At 40.4% G+C, this 20,848-nt stretch overlaps 1 protein-coding gene across 1 annotated transcript in view; it reads right to left on the bottom strand.

Moving 5' to 3' along the window:
* chrm3a (cholinergic receptor, muscarinic 3a) overlaps positions 1-20,050 on the bottom strand; it is a 430,205-nt gene extending 410,155 nt beyond the window's left edge. Inside the window, exon 1 of the mRNA XM_060932875.1 lies at positions 19,973-20,050. The gene's annotated coding sequence lies outside the window, so the exon portion shown is untranslated. The remainder of the gene's footprint in view (positions 1-19,972) is intronic.
* Between the last annotated feature and the right edge of the window lie 798 nt (positions 20,051-20,848).

The raw sequence follows: 20,848 nt of genomic DNA, 5'->3' as shown, positions 1-20,848 counted from the left end.
TAAAGTATATTCTATTCACATGCTTTTGAGAGCGTGTTGATTTTTTCTTCTTCAAAATTTAGCCAAGCCTGGATGTTTTTCCTTTGACCCTACCTCATAGTCCAGACATGTGGAGAATACGGGAGATTGTGGTCACATGTAGTACACAACCAGTACTTGCCAGAAATTCCTGCAGCTCCTTCAGTGTTGCTGTAGGCCTCTTGGCCGCCTCCCTGACTGGTTTTCATCTGGTCTTTTCATCAATTTAGGAGGGACGTCCAGTTCTCTGTAATGTCACTGTTGTCCCATATTTTCTCCACTTCTTGCTGACTGTCTTCACTGTGCTCCATGGTATATCTAATGCCGTGGAAAAAAATTTTGTACCCTTCTCCTGACTGATACCTTTCAACAATGAGATCCCTTTGGTGCTTTGTAAGCTCTCTCTGAACCCTGGCTTTTACTGGAGGATGCAACTGAGTAAATGTCAGGAAAATCCTATTTGGGGTTAATCAGAGACCTAGGGATAGACAGAGATAAACCAGTACCTCCCCCCCCTTTTTCAGAGCAGGGATATATAAAAAGTGAGCGCATTGTGGCAGTCAAGAGTTTAAGATCGGAGGAAAGGGGGCAGGGCTTAATATTGGACAATTTAAAACTCTTACGATTCATAGGTCAATATGTTGCCTGGCCCATTCCAGTTTTCTTACGTAGAAGAAAAAAAAAAGCCGACTCCTTTGGTATATTTTTTGCATGATAACTTGTACTAGGATACCCCGATGTTTTGGTGGAGCCTCTACACAAGACGCGTAAAGATCGACAGGTCTGGTGATGCAATATTATTAGAGTAAACATTACTGGGTATCTAGTTCTTATCTAGAGTGTTTATACTGTTTGTTTTTTCAAATTATTCTATTTTTATTTATTGCATTGCCTGTTTGCACCGTGGGTCAGAGAGGACTGAAATTTCATCTGTGCTGCATGTTGAGCATGTACCATACAGCATATTTGACAATAAAGTTGACTTGACAACATAATATTGTGTGGGGTGTGTGTGTTTTATTAGGATTGGATTTGCCACAGGACTGTTTAATGAAGGATAATTCAGACAGATGAGGTGGATTACGTCAGTCAGATTAGCATCATCTGTCTGCGATCGGACACGTTCTAACCGTAATTATGCCACTAGCTGGGAAATGTGCGAAAATGAACCAGAGGAAGGATATAATTAGAAAAGGTCAATGAAAAAAACCTTAGCGCAAGACCTCCTCGGAGATAATCAAGCGAACCAGACAGACAACGGCGAGACAATCTATGTTTAGTAGGTACATGAAAGTGCAATGTGTTTACTCCGACGCCGGCAGATTCATGAGGATTGTCTCGTTAAGAGGTTGGGAAGGAAATAATTAAGCATGCCGATTAGCAGAGTCGTTTCCATCCTCGCCTCGGCTGCCATTCAAACACAATCAACTCAGTGCAACGAGGAAAGTGTGATCTGTCAAACGAGAGGAAGAAGTGGAGATGAAATGAAGTCAGAGAGCAGGAAGTGTCACAGTAAAATCAATCATAATGAAACAATTTTATGTTAAAGGGCGTGGTCCATTTTCACATGACTCCACCTCCATCGATGTATATTATATGGCCGTCGCAACGTCTCAACCAGATCGATGTCTTAGACAGCGCTCTACATCACTGTATCAAGGGAATCTTCCAGAAGTGTGGGTGTGTTCATCACTCCAGTAAAGTTCCTGAGAGGTGTAGGACGGATGCCGAAGCACATCGCAGCTGTTGGGTTTCCTGCACGCTGATTATACTCTCGGAAGTGTGAGAGCAGAGCAGCTGTCACACAAACATCACAATATGTTCAGATGTCAATATGTTGCGTCTCGATTTTACTTTTCTGCTCTCCCGCAGTCGTGTACAGTTCCTCTGGAGGCAATGATCCCTTATTTCTGACTGCAGGGACGCTGTGCACCCCAAAAAAAAAAAAAAGGGGGGGGGGGGAGAATTCCACTCCTTGAGAATTCATTAACCATTTTCAAAAATCATGAGGCATATATGGAAGAGAGAGTTTCGTCTACAGACTGCAAAAATGAATTGGGGACAACGAAGGATAGTGTATCCTTGAGATCAGGGACGCCTTGTTAACCTCGCTTGCTTAGTCTTTACGGGAAAATATCGGACCGAGGTCTTGACAGTATGGACCGGCTCGGTCCATACTGTCAAGACCTCAGTCCGATATCTTCCCGTAAAGACCAAGCAAGTGAGGTTACGGCTTTTTTTTATTTCCAAGATTAAAATACACAGTCATTCTAACGAGCTGGGACGCTGCTTTCAGTCACATCATATTTGTAATGTAGTTGAGTCATGCATGCAGAAAAACGGCTAGCAGTTTCAAAACTGAATGTTAGTGGTTTCCGAATGCTCTTCGTTGCTCATTTCTTGAATAACTCCGTGACTTGTTTGTCTTTTGGCCATTTTTGATTCACAGTTAATCTTTATTTTGTCATTTTGCTTTTGTTTGCATTTTGCAACATTGAAAACCAGCGCCTTGGAAAGAAAGTCCATACTCACCCACGGATATTACAGGAAATTACTGTCCACCAATGAACCAATCGATATTACTGGAAGTAGCACGTGTCGTATCATACTTTTTTTCATGAACTTATTTCAATTAGCTTAAAAACAAAGTATTTAATTATCACTCTTCAATCTTGTTACACAATTAGTGTTCACAGGACCTTCTTGAAAATCACTTTGGTGAAGAAGCATCCTGTTAAAATATCATTAAAGACAAAGCATAGACCGATTCACCCAATTCATGATTTGATTCTCAAATATTGGCCTCATGATTCAATTTTCCCATGATATTTTTGATACTCAAATTAAGAAAATTTTATTACAAAAAAGCCACATTTATTTTCCTATCCTTTAGCAACTCAAATATTCATTTTGCTAAATTAAAAGCAGAAAACACTTGTTTCATGTTCTTAATGACCAGCAATAATTTACCAACATTTCTAAAGGTTGGAGTAAAATATCACTTATGAACATTTCTACTTCCTCAATTTGCTTCTTGTTTCTTTATGTTTCTGCAGTCTGTCAAACAAGTGCCCTGATTTCTTGTTAAATCTTTAGTTAGTTCCGTCAATCACACCATTTTAGACCCATTTTGCATGTTTATGCAGCATTAGAGCTGTGTTACTTCCACTTAGGGTGAAGTCATGCGTATTCCCACTATGGTACGTTATTCCCTCTGCTGTCTAAACACCACAATTACAGCTAGTAAAAACTAAGGGATTACACAGCCTGATAATTTTTTTTTTATTCCATTGATTCAAATCGTCAAAAATTTGCATCGCATGAAATCTTGTTACATGCCTAAAAAAAAAATAAAAATGAATTTGCTCAAAAGCAACTTGTAAGTACATTTCTGAATGGTTTGTTAGAATGGGGGACTTGTAGCTTTTTTTTTTTTAATCAGGGTTAAATCAGCATTGTTCTCAAATTCAAAAATTCTACCATTCGCTCATAAACACAACCAAACCTTTCACCACAAAATCCACTTGAACTGCATGTTCATGAGAATTTAGCAGGGAACTTTATCGAATCTCTCACCACTAACTTGTCAGAAGCTGTGTCTATACACAGGGAGTGGAAGAACAATGGACTGGTCTGAACTGCTTATATAGCAAAACAAGAGAAGCAAAGGCAGTGATGCATCTCTGGAGTTCATCCAATCAGACTCTCCATCAAACCGGCAAGGACGAAAAGGGACACAAGCAACAACTCGCTGGACTCGAGCCAAATCCTGTATCATTGTGGAGGATATACTACACATACAAAGAGAAAAAAAAAAAACCCCACACACAGCTTTATACACCTTAAAGCTCATGAAGACTTGTACTGTGTATATCGAGCGTCACTTAATATACATTTGGATACTTTGATGGTTTTTAGAATTGGTTATAATATGGTAAAAATTTCTAACCGAACTCCCCCTTCCCAGAGCTGTTTATATTCCATGGCAGTGGTAGCTCAGTGCTTAAAATGCTGGACTAATGCTCAGGAGGGCAGCAGTTCAAATCTCAGCACTGCCACTGCTGGGCCCTTGAGCAAGACCTTTAACTCTCAGTTGTATAAAATGAGAAATATGTCACTCTGGATACAGGTATCTGCCCATACTGAAAAAGTTATATGCAGTTAATACAAGGTTTGACATGAACAGTAGTCCGACTGTCCGGGACAACCAAATGTTTGGCCTGGAAAAGTCAAATCCTCATCTGCCTGTCTGACAGGACGAGTTGAATATTTGTTTGTTTGTTTTTTTAAATCACCATTTTTATGGAAATTATTCCAGAATTACATCAATAAAGTTCCAACAAACCTAGTCCAATCCCCTCAGTGATCTGGCCACGTTACTGTTTACAAAATTCCAGGGAAACAGAGTCCAGCAGGTGTGTGTGTGTGTGTGTGTGTGTGTGTGTGTGTGTGTGTGTGTGTGTGTAAAAATAACCACAGTGTAATCTCTCATTATAGATTATTAGACTTTGTCGAAATGGCGATAAAACACCAGAATAAAACAAGATTAACTGTTAACTACTGCTCACTTACATCCCCCCCGCTCTCACTTATATCAGAATGCAAGCAATCGAAGGAATAGGACACTTATTATAAATGTTGACTTCAACAAATAATGAACCCTAAAACAAGTAAAGAGCAGTGTCTCTTTCCAGGGATTTCAAATAGCATCCTGGTAAACTGTCATTTTGAAACAGCATTTTGCTTTTTGAAATAGTGTCAAAATCCACCTTGTGTGTTTTGTAAATACATTCAGTCAGTAAACAGGAAGTCGATGTGTGACAGACCTGAAAACGGTATACATGGTATAGAACTCCAAGCTGAAGCTTGATACCAAATATCAACCAGTTGTTTTGTGTAGTTGCTGAGAAAGTGTTAGGAAAATTTTGTAAATCCATGCTATGTTTTGTCAATACATTCAGTTGGTAAACAGGAAGTCGATGTGCGACAGACCTGAAAATGGTATACACTGTATAGAACCCCAAGCAGCTATGATTTGTGGTTGCTGAGAAAAAGGGTGTTTTGGACGGACAGAAATACAGACAGACAGAGGTAAACCAGTATCCCCCCCTCTTGGAGCAGGGGCATAATAAATCTGTGGTGAATCTTCATTTCAGTCAGACATTCATTGTATTTATTTATTTTTGTATGGTTCACATTAACCCTCACAAATGTGGTAAAATATTTTGTGGGAATTTTCCGACAGTGCCGAACTCACGGTTTGTTTTTATTCACAGTATGATTCTGTCCCCCTTATGTCCAACTCATTTTCTTTAAGTTAATTTGTACTTCAGGTTTTACTGGATTAATCAGGATTTAACTATTTCCTGTAGAAGCTTTGAATGTGGGGGAGTCTAACTTAAAACTGCAGATCAGGTAATGGGTTAGAACACACACACACACACACACACACACACACACGGGGCTTTGGATAGTTTGTTTATAGTCACAGTTAAAGTTTGAGTTTTATTGAAAAACTAAAATTATTAAAGCATAATGATCATAACTATACCTGCTTTTTGATAAAATGTTAAAATCACTTTCCTTTCACTTAACTAGTAAATACATAGGAATAAAAAGGTTGTGGTCAGGACAAGTGAAAAATCTTCCTGCCTGTCCGAGTGGATTAAAAAGTTCATGTCAAGTCCTGACCATAACCAATTTGTTAAAGGACCCATGGCATGGTGGTTTGTTGATGCTTTAAACGGGCTCGTGGAGGTTTCCGGATGTTATATCCGCAGCCTTTCTCGAAATGAACCCTCGGCACGTAGATATAGCCTCCTGGGAGAAACCCCCATTTCAGCCCTTTTCCCAGTGCGTCATTTTGCTAATGAGAAGCATGGAGGCGGGGAAGGGTAGAGGGTGGGGGCGGGTCATGGGGGGAGGGGGAGGGGCTTGACCAAGCTGCGGGCATGCTACCTGTGTGTGAACAGTAGCAATGGCAGGTCAAGCAACAGTCCAAGCTTTCGCTTTTGACCCGGAGTCCGACCCCGAAGCAGAAGCGCAAGCAGTTGAACAAACTGTAAATCACCGACTTCAGCAGGACGTATCAGAATGGCGAGTTTGAAATGTTATGTCTGGAAACGGGAATTATTGGGTTGGTTATGTACTGTCCCAAGTTGTGGAAACATTCCTCAGGAAAATGCTTCCGACAAACATACACCGTCTTAGGTAGACTCGACGGTGTATTATTGGAGTAAATAAAATTAAGCCACTGCGTCTTCAGGGGCTCTCCCGTCGGCAGTAAAAACAGACTCCTTTCTGTGTTGTCACATCCATGTACAGCGCAATTTCCATGTTTCGCTCGCTTAGGTGGTGCCATGTTGTTGTGTCCTCTGTGGTCTCCTCACTACAAAATTGAAGTGACGTATCTATGGTGGCAACTTTTGAGCTGGGTGGGCAATCCATACAGTGGGTGGGAATCCAGAGGGGGGGGCGTGGGGATCATCTCCCTTGCTGACGTAGTAAAGGGAAGAGCCTATCAACGTGCCATTTTGACACGCCATTCTCAAATGTTGACAAAGGGTGGGCATAGTTTGGTTTACACATTATGACATTTCTAGCCACTGGGGTGACTTAAGAAGGTCAGAGTAACTCATTTTAACGTTAAAAAACCTCAGAAAGTGAAAATTTAATGCCATGGGACCTTTAAAGGAGAACTGAAGGCAAGTTTTTATCATCAAAATTCTATTTCTCTCATTTTATTAAATATCAGAATGCATTTTTGATCTCTATTTTGTCGCTGCTATAGCAAGTCATGAGTGTTTGAAATATGCTCTGTAATACATCAGTCCATATGTCAAAGCAACAGCCGTAAACGAGATTCATTGAGACCTGGGCGAGACGTTGTAAGACGGAAGTAAAACGTACAGCGGAAATCAAAGTGACTGACATCTGCCAACGTTGTCAAAAGACGTGCGAGCCCTCTTTCGAATGCTGATGGAATCAAGCCAGAAGTTGTGCGTTTTGATAGCAATCGGGAAAGTTTGAAAAAAGTAGGCAGTAGTCGTCATTTAAACTCGTTTTTGTGCAATATTGGAAAACAGTTTTCAAAATGGCGGCGCTGACACCTGGCTGACACTTCACGTTTCAAAGTTTCGCACAAGTCTCATGAAGATCGCGCGGATAAGCGACGCCTGCCATGGACCAAACGAACTAAATTCAACACGGCTAAAAACCAAGTAGGCCAATAAGTATCATATTTAATTGCAATTAGTTGCCAATACGAGTCACGATATAAGGTTACTAAAACCGAAAACGGAATTGAATAACACGTTAAGAAATAAAGCAAGTTCAGAGAGAAAGAGAACTTCAGTTCGCCTTTAAAAATACATTATGTGAAAGAAAACTTTTTAAAATCCTTGTCTCACTCACTCACACACACACCTAAAGATCCTGCTTCTTATTGTGTTTGTGCATTCCTGCATTATTCATAAATGTCTAAGAAACGCGTCCCTGGAGATATTTACGCTGAAAGTCATGCCTATATAATCTTCAGCGGTTTATTTACAAACAAACCACTTTCCTGCTTCTTGCCAGCATTTATCAATATTCATTAGCTGACAAATAGCTTTCTCGACTAATGGAGATGCTTTCTGCGTGTCAGTACAAGCAGATATCTTTGTTGCGCTTTCAAAAGAGAAATCCATGATTCAGTGTGCGTTTCTTCTTAATGCTGTCCCAGAATAAATACACTACATGGTACATCAGGGTGTTTCGGCCCCACCCGTCGCGAACAGGTACATAACCAATGCAATCTCTAGCCACAAATATCAGGAGTAGAATTTAAACATGGCACGATCATGGGGTGCCTTAATTGCCACAAGTCAGTGTGTGAAATTTCTCCAATGCTAGATTTGCTCCAGTCAAATTTAAGTGTGATTGTGAAACGGAATCATCTCTGTTTAAAATCGCACAATCCTAATGAGCTGCCCATCAAATGACACTTGTGCTGTTGATCAATCATCATGAATTATTTAGTCATTTATTAAGCATTACATTTTTTTCCCCATAAACTCCAATTGGTGACGTTCTTCAAGCAAATCAAACCAGCCTGATGATAAACTAAACTATTTTCTAAAATAAATAAATAAAATGCTGACACGCTGCTCTGATTTCGCTTCACAATGTGTATTTAGTTCAAAGAAACACATTCCCTCTCCCATCACAATGTTCCCTGCTGTCGTCTCCTCATACTGACTCAGCGTGTGTTACATCAGGAATAAAAAACACACTCCGGGTGTTTTATTGCCTTAACAGGAAAATAATCCACAGTGGGGTGGTGGTGTTACATGCAACGGTATGTATTATGGTATGTCAGTAATGAGCGCTTTCTCCACTTCTCCCCCCCGAGTGAAGACGACTCATTACATTTTAAATGCGCATGCAAAAAAGTTTTCATTTGATGATTTTCTATCTGTATCAGAGGACATTTTTGTTCATTTTTCTTATTACTTTTTTTTTTTTTTAAACATACACTTTTTTTTTATAATTATTGTTTGCTGAATTTTATAGTTCTTTGTACACTCTGGTAATTTTATTTCCACTAAACAGAGGACCTCAAGTCCCCTACTGGTCTTTGAGTAATCTTCAATGTAATACACCGTGGGACAATTATTTTTTTTTTAAAACTCATTCACCATTGTCCTAGAACTCTTTGAGCAAGTCAAAAAGAGTTCTAAGACAAATTCATCTCATCTCATTATCTCTAGCCGCTTTATCCTTCTACAGGGTCGCAGGCAAGCTGGAGCCTATCCCAGCTGACTACGGGCGAAAGGCGGGGTACACCCTGGACAAGTCGCCAGGTCATCACAGGGCTGACACATAGACACAGACAACCATTCACACTCACATTCACACCTACGCTCAATTTAGAGTCACCAGTTAACCTAACCTGCATGTCTTTGGACTGTGGGGGAAACCGGAGCACCCGGAGGAAACCCACGCGGACACGGGGAGAACATGCAAACTCCACACAGAAAGGCCCTCGCCGGCCCCGGGGCTCGAACCCAGGACCTTCTTGCTGTGAGGCGACAGCGCCAACCACTACACCACCGTGCCGCCCTCTAAGACAAATTGAAAAAAAAAAAAAATGTATGAAAATAAAGCCATTTCTCTACTTATCCTCCATTTAAGTCTAGACACTTCTGCAAGCGATGTTTCCATCGGAGAATTCCTTCTTTGTAGAATTCTGGGGGACGTCTTTCACACCAGGTCACAACCTGCGTCTTTGCCTCGTCTAAGGACTGAAATAGAGTTCCTTTCAAATGCTCCTTCAGTTTTTTGGAGGAAAATAAATAAAAATCGGATGGAGCTAGATCAGGGCTGTAAGGAGGGTGTGGAAAAATTTCCCATCAAAATTCACGCAAGATAGCCCTAACGGTCTTTGCCGAGTGTGCTGGTGCATTATCTTGATGGAAAAGGATATGGTGGTGCAACTTTCCTCCTTTTTTTTTTTAAAGGATATTTTTTGGGCTTTTTCACCTTTATTGGATAGGACAGTGTAGATACAGGAAATGAACAGGAGAGAGAGACACGGGGAGGGATCGGGAAATGACCTCGGGTCAGAATCGAACCCGGGTCCCCAGATTTATGGTATGGCACCTTATCCACCTGAGCCACGACACCCCTTTTCCTCTGTTTTTTGGCCAGCTTTCACAAAACTCCTTCATAATAGCTAGCAGTTACTGTTCTACATCCTTCGAGAAAAATCAGTGAGAATTATTCCTTTTGAATCCGAGAAAACTGTCACCGTAACCTTTTGAACGGACCTCTCTGCTTTGAACTTCACAGGCCCAGCTGTTCCTCTTGGTAGCCATTGTTTTGACTGAATTTTGCTTTCTGGGTCATATTGGTAAAGCCATGTTTCATCTCCAGTGACACACCATTCAAAAAAACTTGTTTCATTTGCTTCAATTCTGGTCAAAAGTGCTAAACAGTAGTCAGATCTTTGAACCAGTTGATCCTCAGGCAATGCTTTCGGGACCCAGCGAGCTGAAAGCTTAAAGTGCCATTCCACCATTGGATGTATTCTTTGGCATAAAATACAATATATTTTATGACAACATGACTAGACAGAGAAATCTTTTAGCTTCAAAATGATATATCAAACATACTTTTTTGACAACGACAAGTATATTAATTTTGCGACCAAAGTCACCTACCCTTTTAATTTCCGCGCGGTAGTGAAACGTGATGTCATCGGCAGGTTCCCCTTCTTGTGTACCACGTGTCGGTCTATTTTTAGACCAGGAAACCCCCAAAGTGAGAGTCATTTCTCCTTGTATATGGGGGCCAAAAAAAATTGCGAAAAATTGAGTTAATCTTTCAGTTAGCTAGATTTATTGGTATTATTTTTATCGCGTTCTATCCGCCATTGCTGATAATATGTGCCACGTCACACGTCACGTGGTACACAAGAAGGGGAACCTGCCAATGACATCACGCGCGGAAATTAAAAGGGTAGGTGACTTTAGTCGCAAAATTAATATACTTGTCGTTGTCAAAAAATTATGTTTGATATATCATTTTGAAGCTAAAAGATTTCTCTATCTAGTGATACCATTTATATATGTTGTCAAAATATATTGTATTTTATGCCAAAGAATACATCCAATGGTGGAATGGCACTTTAAGCTGGGCATACACTGCGATTTCTTCAATCGCGGTATTCAGCTGCTGCTCACACTGTACGAGTGAATCGCAGGGGTAAACAGCACGCAGCTTACGATTCCTGTTCTCACACTATACGATCCGATGCTCGGATGCGATGCTCAGATCCGATGCTCAGGATTTCAAACAGGTTTGATTTTCATCCGATCGATCGGGAGGAGGTCGTGAGGTGTTAATCGCTTGTCGTTACCCCATGTATACTACACGATCTGAGACGCACGATTGAGCCAAAACTCGGCCCGATCTCCAAAATAGTCGCACGAGTGAAAATCGTGTCAAAATTGGGCCAAAAATCGCACAGTGTATGCCCAGCATTACTCAGACCAAGATCTTCTGTCAGAAATGAAAAAGCTGAACCATGCGAGATTCCAACTTCATTGGCGATTGTATCAACTGTGATTCGTCAATCTTCCACCAGATTTCTGCACAAGCTCGACTTTTTTTTTTTTTGCAGTGGAAGGCCTTCCTTCCCTCAGGTCGTCTTGGAGCTCTTCCGTACCCTCCTTAAAAAAATAAATAAATCGCTTAATCCAAGCATAAACATCCGCTCTAACTGGTGAAGAGTTCCCATGCACCTGCTACAAAGCTTCACTAATTTTAACAGCTTTCCATTCAAGTTTGATTTCAAACTTGTACATTTTTGAGGGTTGAAAAACCTGATCAAATAAAATGTAACACAGCTCAACGCTTGACAAAGATAATGATAAAACTTGTCAAAGCTGTTCGAGATGCCTGAGAGACGCATCTTAACATGTTTTAGTTATTAAAATCGGACACCTTTTGAAATTATAACATCTGCCTTAGAACTTTTTGACTTACCCCATATCTAATGTACTTTTATTTGGTATTTAAAAAAAAAATAAAAAATACTGAAGGGGGGCATTAGCAATTAGCACATCGTCCAATGCTGGTGGCTGAGAGGAGGAGCTTCCGCTTTTTAGGAGACGGAACAGGAAAGAGAGCAACCACGTGAAAGGTAAAACGCTGACCAAGTTTGGAAAGGACGCCAAGTTTTGTAAATGAAAGCAGAGTTCTGGGAATGGACAATGTTTTTAAGAACACCGTCGCTGTTCGTTTGTTTTTGCTCCCATGGGGTGCGGGCTATCTGCTGGCCCCCGGGGCTCAGACGGGTCAATACGAGTGCACTCACACCACACACCATGTAGCAAAGCAACTGTCTAGACAACCAAGGCAAGAGGTGAGTGCCACCGCCTGTACTTAAGTGAGTGAGGGAAGACTAGGGTAGATAGCCATCTTTTGTGTTACTTCTGTTTCCAGGTCAGAGTGCGTGTGTAAAGAGAGAATAGACTCGGAGAAAAGACTGTTCAGTTCCATTTTTTCCTTTTCTTTAGCACCACTTGAGTCCAGCCCTGTTTAGTGCCGAAGCCCCAGTGCGTATCCCAAGTATAGCTTTCCTTGTTGCACTATTGGGAAAGATAGACAAGCAACTCTTTGTAGCACTAATCCTTTGTCGTCAAGACTTTGACTTTGTCGTCCGAAATCGCTCACTACTCCCTATATAGGGAATTACTATATAGTGAGCTGATTGGTAAAATGAAAAAACGCTTTCGGACACTACTCCGTCGCGCTGGCATTTATGTCATTACTGTCGCACAATTAAAACGTGCCAGATCAGTCGGCTGGTGGGTTTTCAAAATAATAAAAAACACACACGTATTTTTGTGATAAATCCATATTATACTGAGTGCATTTCCCACATTAATCAATACAAAGTCCCTGCAGCTTTCAGTTCTTTTAAATCAAGACTGAATACTTTCTTCTTTACCACTGCCTTTTATTAAATCAAATTTGAGATTTAATTTGATCTTCCAGCACGACTGCAATGCATGATGGGATATATTGCTTCGGTTAGTGACCATCGTTGTACACTGCTTTTCGTGATGCATTGTGGGATACTATGAGTGCACTATAGTGAGGATTATTTATACCCTATAAGGTTTCGGACAGCACTACAAAATGGCGTCCCCGCTACCGTATATAGTGAGTAGGGAGCAATTTTGGACACAGTGTTAGTTTTCCAGGTCTTCCTCAAGGTCTAGCATCCAAGCACGTTAATATAAACCTCATTTGAACGACAGAATGAAAGAAAATCCCTCATTCTCTTTCTGTACTAATGTTCCACCTTTATAATATTCTATCCACATTTCATTGGATATGAGCAATCGTGCACTCCGAATAGCTACTCTACTACTAGGATATCAGCTCATATACCATGAGTAGAGGGGGGAAAAAATGGCAGCACGTGTTACTGAACCAACCAAGGACGAAATTAAAAAAAAAAAAAAAAAAAAACACACACACTACTTGGAAAAACCCCCAGAAAATACAAAAAAAAAAAGTATTTGATGGTAAGAACATATCTTTCTTTTAATTTTTCCAAGAATGACATTTTTCACAAATTGCTCCTGTCATTTTGCCGGTTTGTTTGCATTCCAAGCGGAAATTATTCTGTCGGACGTTTTGTATAAGGTTTTATCTATCGCATTGGCAAAAAATTAAAACGCTCCGTTTCTCAAAAATCCAATAATGTTTAATAACAGTTATTCCACTCAAGCTCGTCGTACACAGCTTATAGACAACTCAGTGCAACGCGCCTCGTCAGCTATCAGCTCATGCATGACTACCGTATTTCATAGAATAACTTAATTATACTGCACGTATACCTCACTAAGCTTAAAGATGTAGTTTAAAGTAGTCACGAAATGGCTTCTTGGCGGATTTGATTCCTTTGTTGACGTACTTCCTTCTGAAACAGTCATGCAACACTCGTGATACACCAAATCTAAACAAACCTCACAGTAGCTTAACGAGTTAGTTAAATATTCAGAACAGGGATAGATTATCAACAGACGTCAACTTCCTCTTATTGAAGCCCTGATGGAGTATGAAGAGAATCATTTTCTCGGTCTGTTGGAGGAAGCGACACAAAACATGTCTGAAATTTCCTCTCGCATAACCGCCACCTTGTACAAAGTTCATTCTCTTCTCAATGATGAGTCCAACCATTTTTTTTTTAAACTCGGTTGAATAGATATACAGCAAGAAAACAAGCACCAGCAAACCATGTTTTGTTTGCTGCTAAGAAACTCCTACTGTAGAGCAAGCCCCGCCTCTGGGGGTGGGACATATGGTTCCAGAGCGCATTTAATCAGACAAAGTTATGCTTGGGCATTTTTAAACAGTTAAACACCAAATTTTGATTTCAGCACTACTTTACTTCCGACTCAACTCTTTTCACTTTGTGTTTCGTTCACTTGTGTCAACGTGCTGTAACTTGTGGTACAATTTTAGCCTGCATTAACTCTCTCCCTCTTAATTAACTGTGTCATCTGTGCAGTCTCTGCAGTCCCCAGCTCCATGATTGCACCTCCCTCCATGTCTAAAGATTTGTTTGGTCCTGAACTTCAATTAACCTAAAATGAACTTGAAGTTGCAAAAATGTTATTAAATTAATTCCACAATCAAGAAATATTACAACGCATATTGTACTGTATTTATGATCACTTAGTACAGTATATTAACAAAAAACATTGTTTTCCTCATTTATACAAACAATGCAGGGAAATGAAAACCACCACCATCATCATGACTGTCTGATTGATGGTGTTTTTTTGTCTGATTTATGTCACAGGACATCGAACATCACTGATCAAACAGGAACTCTGGTCATTAAGGTAATGTCACACATCGCCAGCTGATCCATGAGAACCGTGGCCATTCCGGTAGATTTTAAAGGTGAGCCGTTGCATATGTTTGGGCAGAGTAAACATGCAAATGAAGCCACGGTAGCCATGACAGAAAACGCTGGTAAAACAAATGCTGGCAGCAACGTATCGTGACGTATGGCCTTACGCCAATGATGGCAGTGCGTACAGTTTTCACGAAATAAGCCACGCCCCCTAGGCAAACTTTTCACTTTCTGCAGAATGCTGTTCTGTGAACATTTTGAGCTTGATGGTTGTGACGGAATGCTACAGTAACCCCCCGCTAGCCACAAGGATGCTCACAGATGCCTTCATGGTTGCGACAGATAAATTCATCCACCGCTTGATCTCATCTCATTATCTCTAGCCGCTTTATCCTGTTCTACAGGGTCGCAGGCAAGCTGGAGCCTATCCCAGCTGACTACGGGCGAAAGGCGGGGGGTACACCCTGGACAAGTCGTCAGGTCATCACAGGGCTGACACATAGACACAGACAACCATTCACACTCACACGTACAGTCAATTTAGAGTCACCAGTTAACCTAACCTGCATGTCTTTGGACTGTGGAGGAAACCGGAGCACCTGGAGGAAACCCACACAGACACGGGGAGAACATGCAAACTCCGCACAGAAAGGCCCTCGCCGGCCACGGGGCTCGAACCCGGACCTTCTTGCTGTGAGGAGACAGCGCTAACCACTACACCACCATGCCGCCTCACTGCTTGATCCCCAATAATTTTCATTTTCAACACTTTCCGGGGACAGAAGCCACACCCTCCTGGTTGTCAAGGTAGCTCCAGGACTCTCACGTACAGTACCAGTCAAAAGTTTGGAAACACCTTCAAATTCGATGTTTTTTCTTTATTTTAATTAACTAAAAGACAATTCATGTCTTAAAGTAATGACATTTCTCTTTACTTAGTTGAGTGGTTCTTGACATACTGTAATATGGATTACTACAGTTGTCGAACAGGGCTGTTTACTGTATTATTATTTACTCTTTACTGGTTGATTGTGTAAAATGCATTAAGAAGGCAAGAAATTCCATTTTTGACAAGACACACCTGTTAATTGAGAAGCATTCCAGGTGACTACCTCATGAAGCTGGTTCAGATAATGCCAATAGTGTGCAAAGCTGTTATCAAGGTAAATAGTGACGACTTTGAAGAATCTAAAAGATGAAACGTTTAACACTTTTTTGTTTACCATATAATTCCAGATGGGGCGGTACGGTGGTGTAGTGGTTAGCGCTGTCGCCTCACAGCAAGAAGGTCCTGGGTTCGAGCCCCGGGGCCGGCGAGGGCCTTTCTGTGCGGAGTTTGCATGTTCTCCCCGTGTCCGTGTGGGTTTCCTCCGGGTGCTCCGGTTTCCCCCACAGTCCAAAGACATGCAGGTTAGGTTAACTGGTGACTCTAAATTGACCGTAGGTGTGAATGTGAGTGTGAATGGTTGTCTGTGTCTATGTGTCAGCCCTGTGATGACCTGGCGACTTGTCCAGGGTGTACCCCGCCTTTCGCCCGTAGTCAGCTGGGATAGGCTCCAGCTTGCCTGCGACCCTGTAGAAGGATAAAGCGGCTAGAGATAATGAGATGAGATATAATTCCAGATGTTATTTCATAGTTTTGATGAGTTCAGTATTGTTCTACAATGTAGAAAAAAAATAAAAAACATCGAATTTGAAGGAGTTTCCAAACTTTTGACTGGTACTGTATTCTGACAGAAGGGCCAAAAACATGTGCCGGTTGACCACCAGAAGGCTCAAAATCATCTACCGTGAAGTGATTCCTGCTATGTGAGACCTTAGCTTTAAATCTGAATGAGAAGCGCTAAAGAGACAGACGCCGTTGATTCTGTCTTCCACCCGTCCCTCGGACACAGCCAGGACTGCCGTCTGACTTCAGTCTCTTGCAGTGTTAAGTTATTAGAAGCCAGTTTACAATAAATAATAACCTTTTGCATTCTGAGTGAGTGAGACACAAATTTCTCACACCGTCTGAAGTTATTGTGCACTCGTTATGCACTACATGAGCCTAGATCTCAACTCACGGCCAAAGAATTCTTTCAGGCTGAGACAGCAAACAGTACTGAATATCATACACTTAAAGGGACTCTGTGGTTGGTCAGATTCAAGAGAATACATCACATACAGTTTACATAAAGAATATCAAGTTTCTCATCAAAACCTGATTTCATTGCTTACACTAAACTTAAACTCACTTCCAATTACTAGATTAAATTATGTGCATGATCAGTTATTCATATAATGTTAACGCAAACCAATTTCATTATGAACTCTCATGAGGATGCTGGTACTGAGTAAAACTACAGGAATAAATTAACAATTCAAACATGTAGTAACATGGATGCTGAAAAACGCCAGGGATCCGAGTTGGATCCTGAGTGTGGAGTTCGGTTTGAAAAACATGATCTCATTTTGTTGGATGAATTAAAAAAAAAAAAAGTTTAAATGTAATTCAGTTCAATCACACGGATCTGATGTATGTACCTGAATTACGTAAATTCATTGAAGTTTTTTTTCCCCCCCCAATGTACAGTGTAAAGCGCCGTCAGTGAGAACATCATGTTATGACCTCTGCTGGTGATTTTTTTTAATTATTTTAAATCTCCGTTTTGACAAAAATATAATTTGTTTCTCTTGAATGATGAGTAACAGTTCTTAATAGTGGATTCAGTGTAGATTTGATCTGTGAGAGAAGGAGAGACTGGAGAAGGGATGAGAGATACGAAATGAAATGAGACCTGATCTGAGATGAGGTCTGAGACAGTTTATGAAGTGAGATGAGAGACAAGATATGAGAAGAGATATGAAATGAGATAAGATGAGGTGCAAGATAAGAGATGAGGGAGACAAAATACAAGATGGAGATGAGACATGATACGAGAAGCATGAGAGATACGAGATAAGATGGGATATGAAATGAGATAAAATGGGTCATGAGATACGACATACAAGATAAGACAGATGAGAGACATGAGATGAGAGATACAAGATATGGGATGAGAGGAGATGAAGTATGATATGAGGAGCGATACAAGATGAGATATGAGAGCTGATATGAGATGAGAGACATGAAATATGATACATGAAATGAGATACAAGACCTGATACGAGGTGAGGTATGAGACGGGATATATGAGATGAGAAACAAGATATGAGACATGAATATGAGATAAGATATGAGATATGAAATGAGATGCAAGTTATGAAATAAGAGATATGAGAGACAGGAGATCAGAGATGAGATGAGATACAAGTTATGAGATAAGATGAAGTATGAGATAGACATATGAGAAGCATAAAATAAGATATCCCTGGTGAAAAATAAATGTGCCAAGTGTACTAAAATTTAGTATACTTTTGTGTACTTGAAGCCACACTAATCATCAATACACTTCAAGTGTGTTTATGATTAGTTAACTTGAGGCATGCTATTTTGGAACAACTAATTTTGTACTAAATATATTTTAATTGTATTTAAATTGTAGAAAAGTGCAACTTGAAGTGTATTTAGTGTACTTATGTGCTAAAGTGGAACAACTTAAAGTATATTTTGTATACTTTAAGTATATGATTTTATATGTACTAATATATGCTTAATTAGTACTTTATTACAAGTACCTTAAAAATTAGTACACTTTAGAAATTACACATAACTTTCACTTAAAGTATATTTTAGTATAATATATTTCTATAAAGTGTAATATAGTATAATTATTTTAAAGTGTGTTAAAAGTGTTAGTGTGAAAGTGTGATGCTAGTATACTTTTTATATATTTACAAAAAGTACAATTTGTGTAAGTACATTTTCAATATACTATTGAAAATATGAATATACTTTAAATACAATAAAGTACATTTTTTTTCACCAGGGATGAGATAAGATGGGATATGAAATGAGATACAAGATGGGACATGAGAACAGAGATGAGATAAGAGACATGATATGAGAAGCATGAGATAAGAGAGGAGGTATGAGATGAGAGACATGAAATATGATACATGAGATGAGGTATGAGAAGATATGAGATAAGATGCAATATATGAGATAAGGGACACGAGATATGAAGTGAGATGCAAGTTATGAAATGAGATGAGGTAGAAGATATGGGAGATAAGATGAGATATGAGAGAAGAGATATGAAATGAGAAGATATGAGGGACAAGAGATGAGATGCAAGTTATGAAATGGTATACAAGATGAGATATGAAAGACAGAGATACTAGATGAAGTATGAGATAAGAGACATATGAGATATAACAGATCCGAGATGAGAGAATCCAGTTCCACGCTACATTTTTTTTCCTTTGTGTGTTTTTAAAGTCAGTTAAAACCTGAAACCATTTTTTGTGTCACTATGTTATTATAATGCACCATTTCCTGACCGTAACACCTCTACCTGTCAACACAACGTAGAGCCAAGAGAAAAATCGCACTGCACGGTGTTCATCGGTGGTACACAGGATTTACGATCCACTCTGGGTAATAAAACATCCCAGGAATGTCATTTCTCCACTGAGAAACCTCACAAACAAAATGGCTGAACCTGAAATAGTGCAGTGAATAAGGAAACTGTTCGCACACAGCAGGAGACATGTGGCGAGAAAGAAAGAGAGGAGAAAAAAAGAAGAAGAGAGTGAGACCGAATAAGAGAAGGAGAGAGTCCTGCCTGTCTTTCTCTCCATCTGCCTGAGGATGCAAGCAGATAAGTCATCATCTTTCACCAAGTGTGTGTCTCTCTCGCTGTCTCCTTCATCACCCAGAGAGAGACACACACACACACCACCAAGACATCATGCAAAACATTTTAAGATCTGGAACAAGTTCATTAGCATTTCTTCACAATTTGCATATCGTTCTGTCAGTAATACCGAAGCTAAGATTTCAATAACGATTAGCAAACGATATACTGTGCATTCCGTTTAAACTAAAATTAAAAGACAAAAAAAAAACAGGACAAATAGAGAAATAAGGGAAAGTAAATGATATTTTAACACAATCAATCATTCAAGCCTCATTTAGGCCAAAAATGAATTGGTATGAAATGTGTGGAAAGTGTCTAGCTTTGTTCATTTTGTCATCAATCAAATGTCAATCACGAGGCGCGCGCGCGCGCGTCCACATGGCAACGTCATGTCAAGCCAATTAGAAAACGCACGCGCGCTTTTAACTTTTTTTTTCCCCTTGTTGAAATTGACAGGTGCTGACAAGCGGCGCGCGCCATACATGCGCGAGACCGACAGTTAGCATTAGCTAACAAAAAAAAAAGTCTCTCAGACAGAACTATATTTACTGTAATATATATATATATATATATATATATATATATATATATATATATATATATATATATATAAATAAACACTCGGATATTTATGTCAATATACAACTCCTACACCGTTTACAGATGTAAAGTTTCAAAACATTACCTCAAATAAACACCATTTGTTTATCCGAGTCGAATAATTTGGATTAAAATGTTTATTATCATGACTTACCTTTATGAGACAGAAAAGAAGACTAGCTCCAGAGAGAGAAGAGACAGTCACGCTGATGATCTTTCACTCTTTCTTTCTTTCTCTCTCTCTCTCACAGGAGGACAGAAGCAGTCGCTCCCCTCAGAAAACCCGTTAAACGCGCGCGCTCCCATCCGGAGAGCCGTGCACGGCGCGCTCGCACCCGCGCGTCCCAGCGCACTAATTAACGCACCAATGGAATTCAGCAGCGCGCGTGAGACTAAACCAGATCCCTTTCTGACTTGGTCACGTGATTAAATGTCTCCATCCACAGCTGAACCCATTCTAACCCAGTCATGAATCAATAACAATCAAGAAAAGTAGCCTGAATTATTATTTTTTCTCTACAAAACCCTTTTTTTTTCTTTTTCCCCGCCGGTGTAATTAAAGGACCAGCTCAGCTGCGCAGGAAACCGCTCAAATGACTGGATTGCCATCTGCTGGTGCGTCATAAACTCCTGAACCAATCAGGTTAGCGCGTAAAGGTCGCGTCTCAAGTCCATCTCATCTTATCTCAAGCCGCTTTATTCTGTAAGCTGGAGCCTATCCCAGCTGACTACGGGCGAAAGGCGGGGTACACCCTGGACAAGTCGCCAGGTCATAACAGGGCTGACACATAGACACAGACACTCACGTTCACACCTACGGTCAATTTAGAGTCACCAGTTAACCTAACCTGCATGTCTTTGGACTGTGGAGGAAACCGGAGCACCCGGAGGAAACCCACGCGGACACGGGGAGAACATGCAAACTCCGCACAGAAAGGCCCTTGCCGGCCACTGGGCTCGAACCCAGACCTTCTTGCTGTGAGGCAACAGCGCTAACCACTACACCACCGTGCCGTCCCAACCTTATTAT

This window comes from Neoarius graeffei, chromosome 11, assembly GCF_027579695.1.
Source record: "Neoarius graeffei isolate fNeoGra1 chromosome 11, fNeoGra1.pri, whole genome shotgun sequence".
Lineage (NCBI taxonomy): Eukaryota > Metazoa > Chordata > Actinopteri > Siluriformes > Ariidae > Neoarius > Neoarius graeffei.
This window is presented reverse-complemented; position numbering and strand designations above follow the sequence as displayed.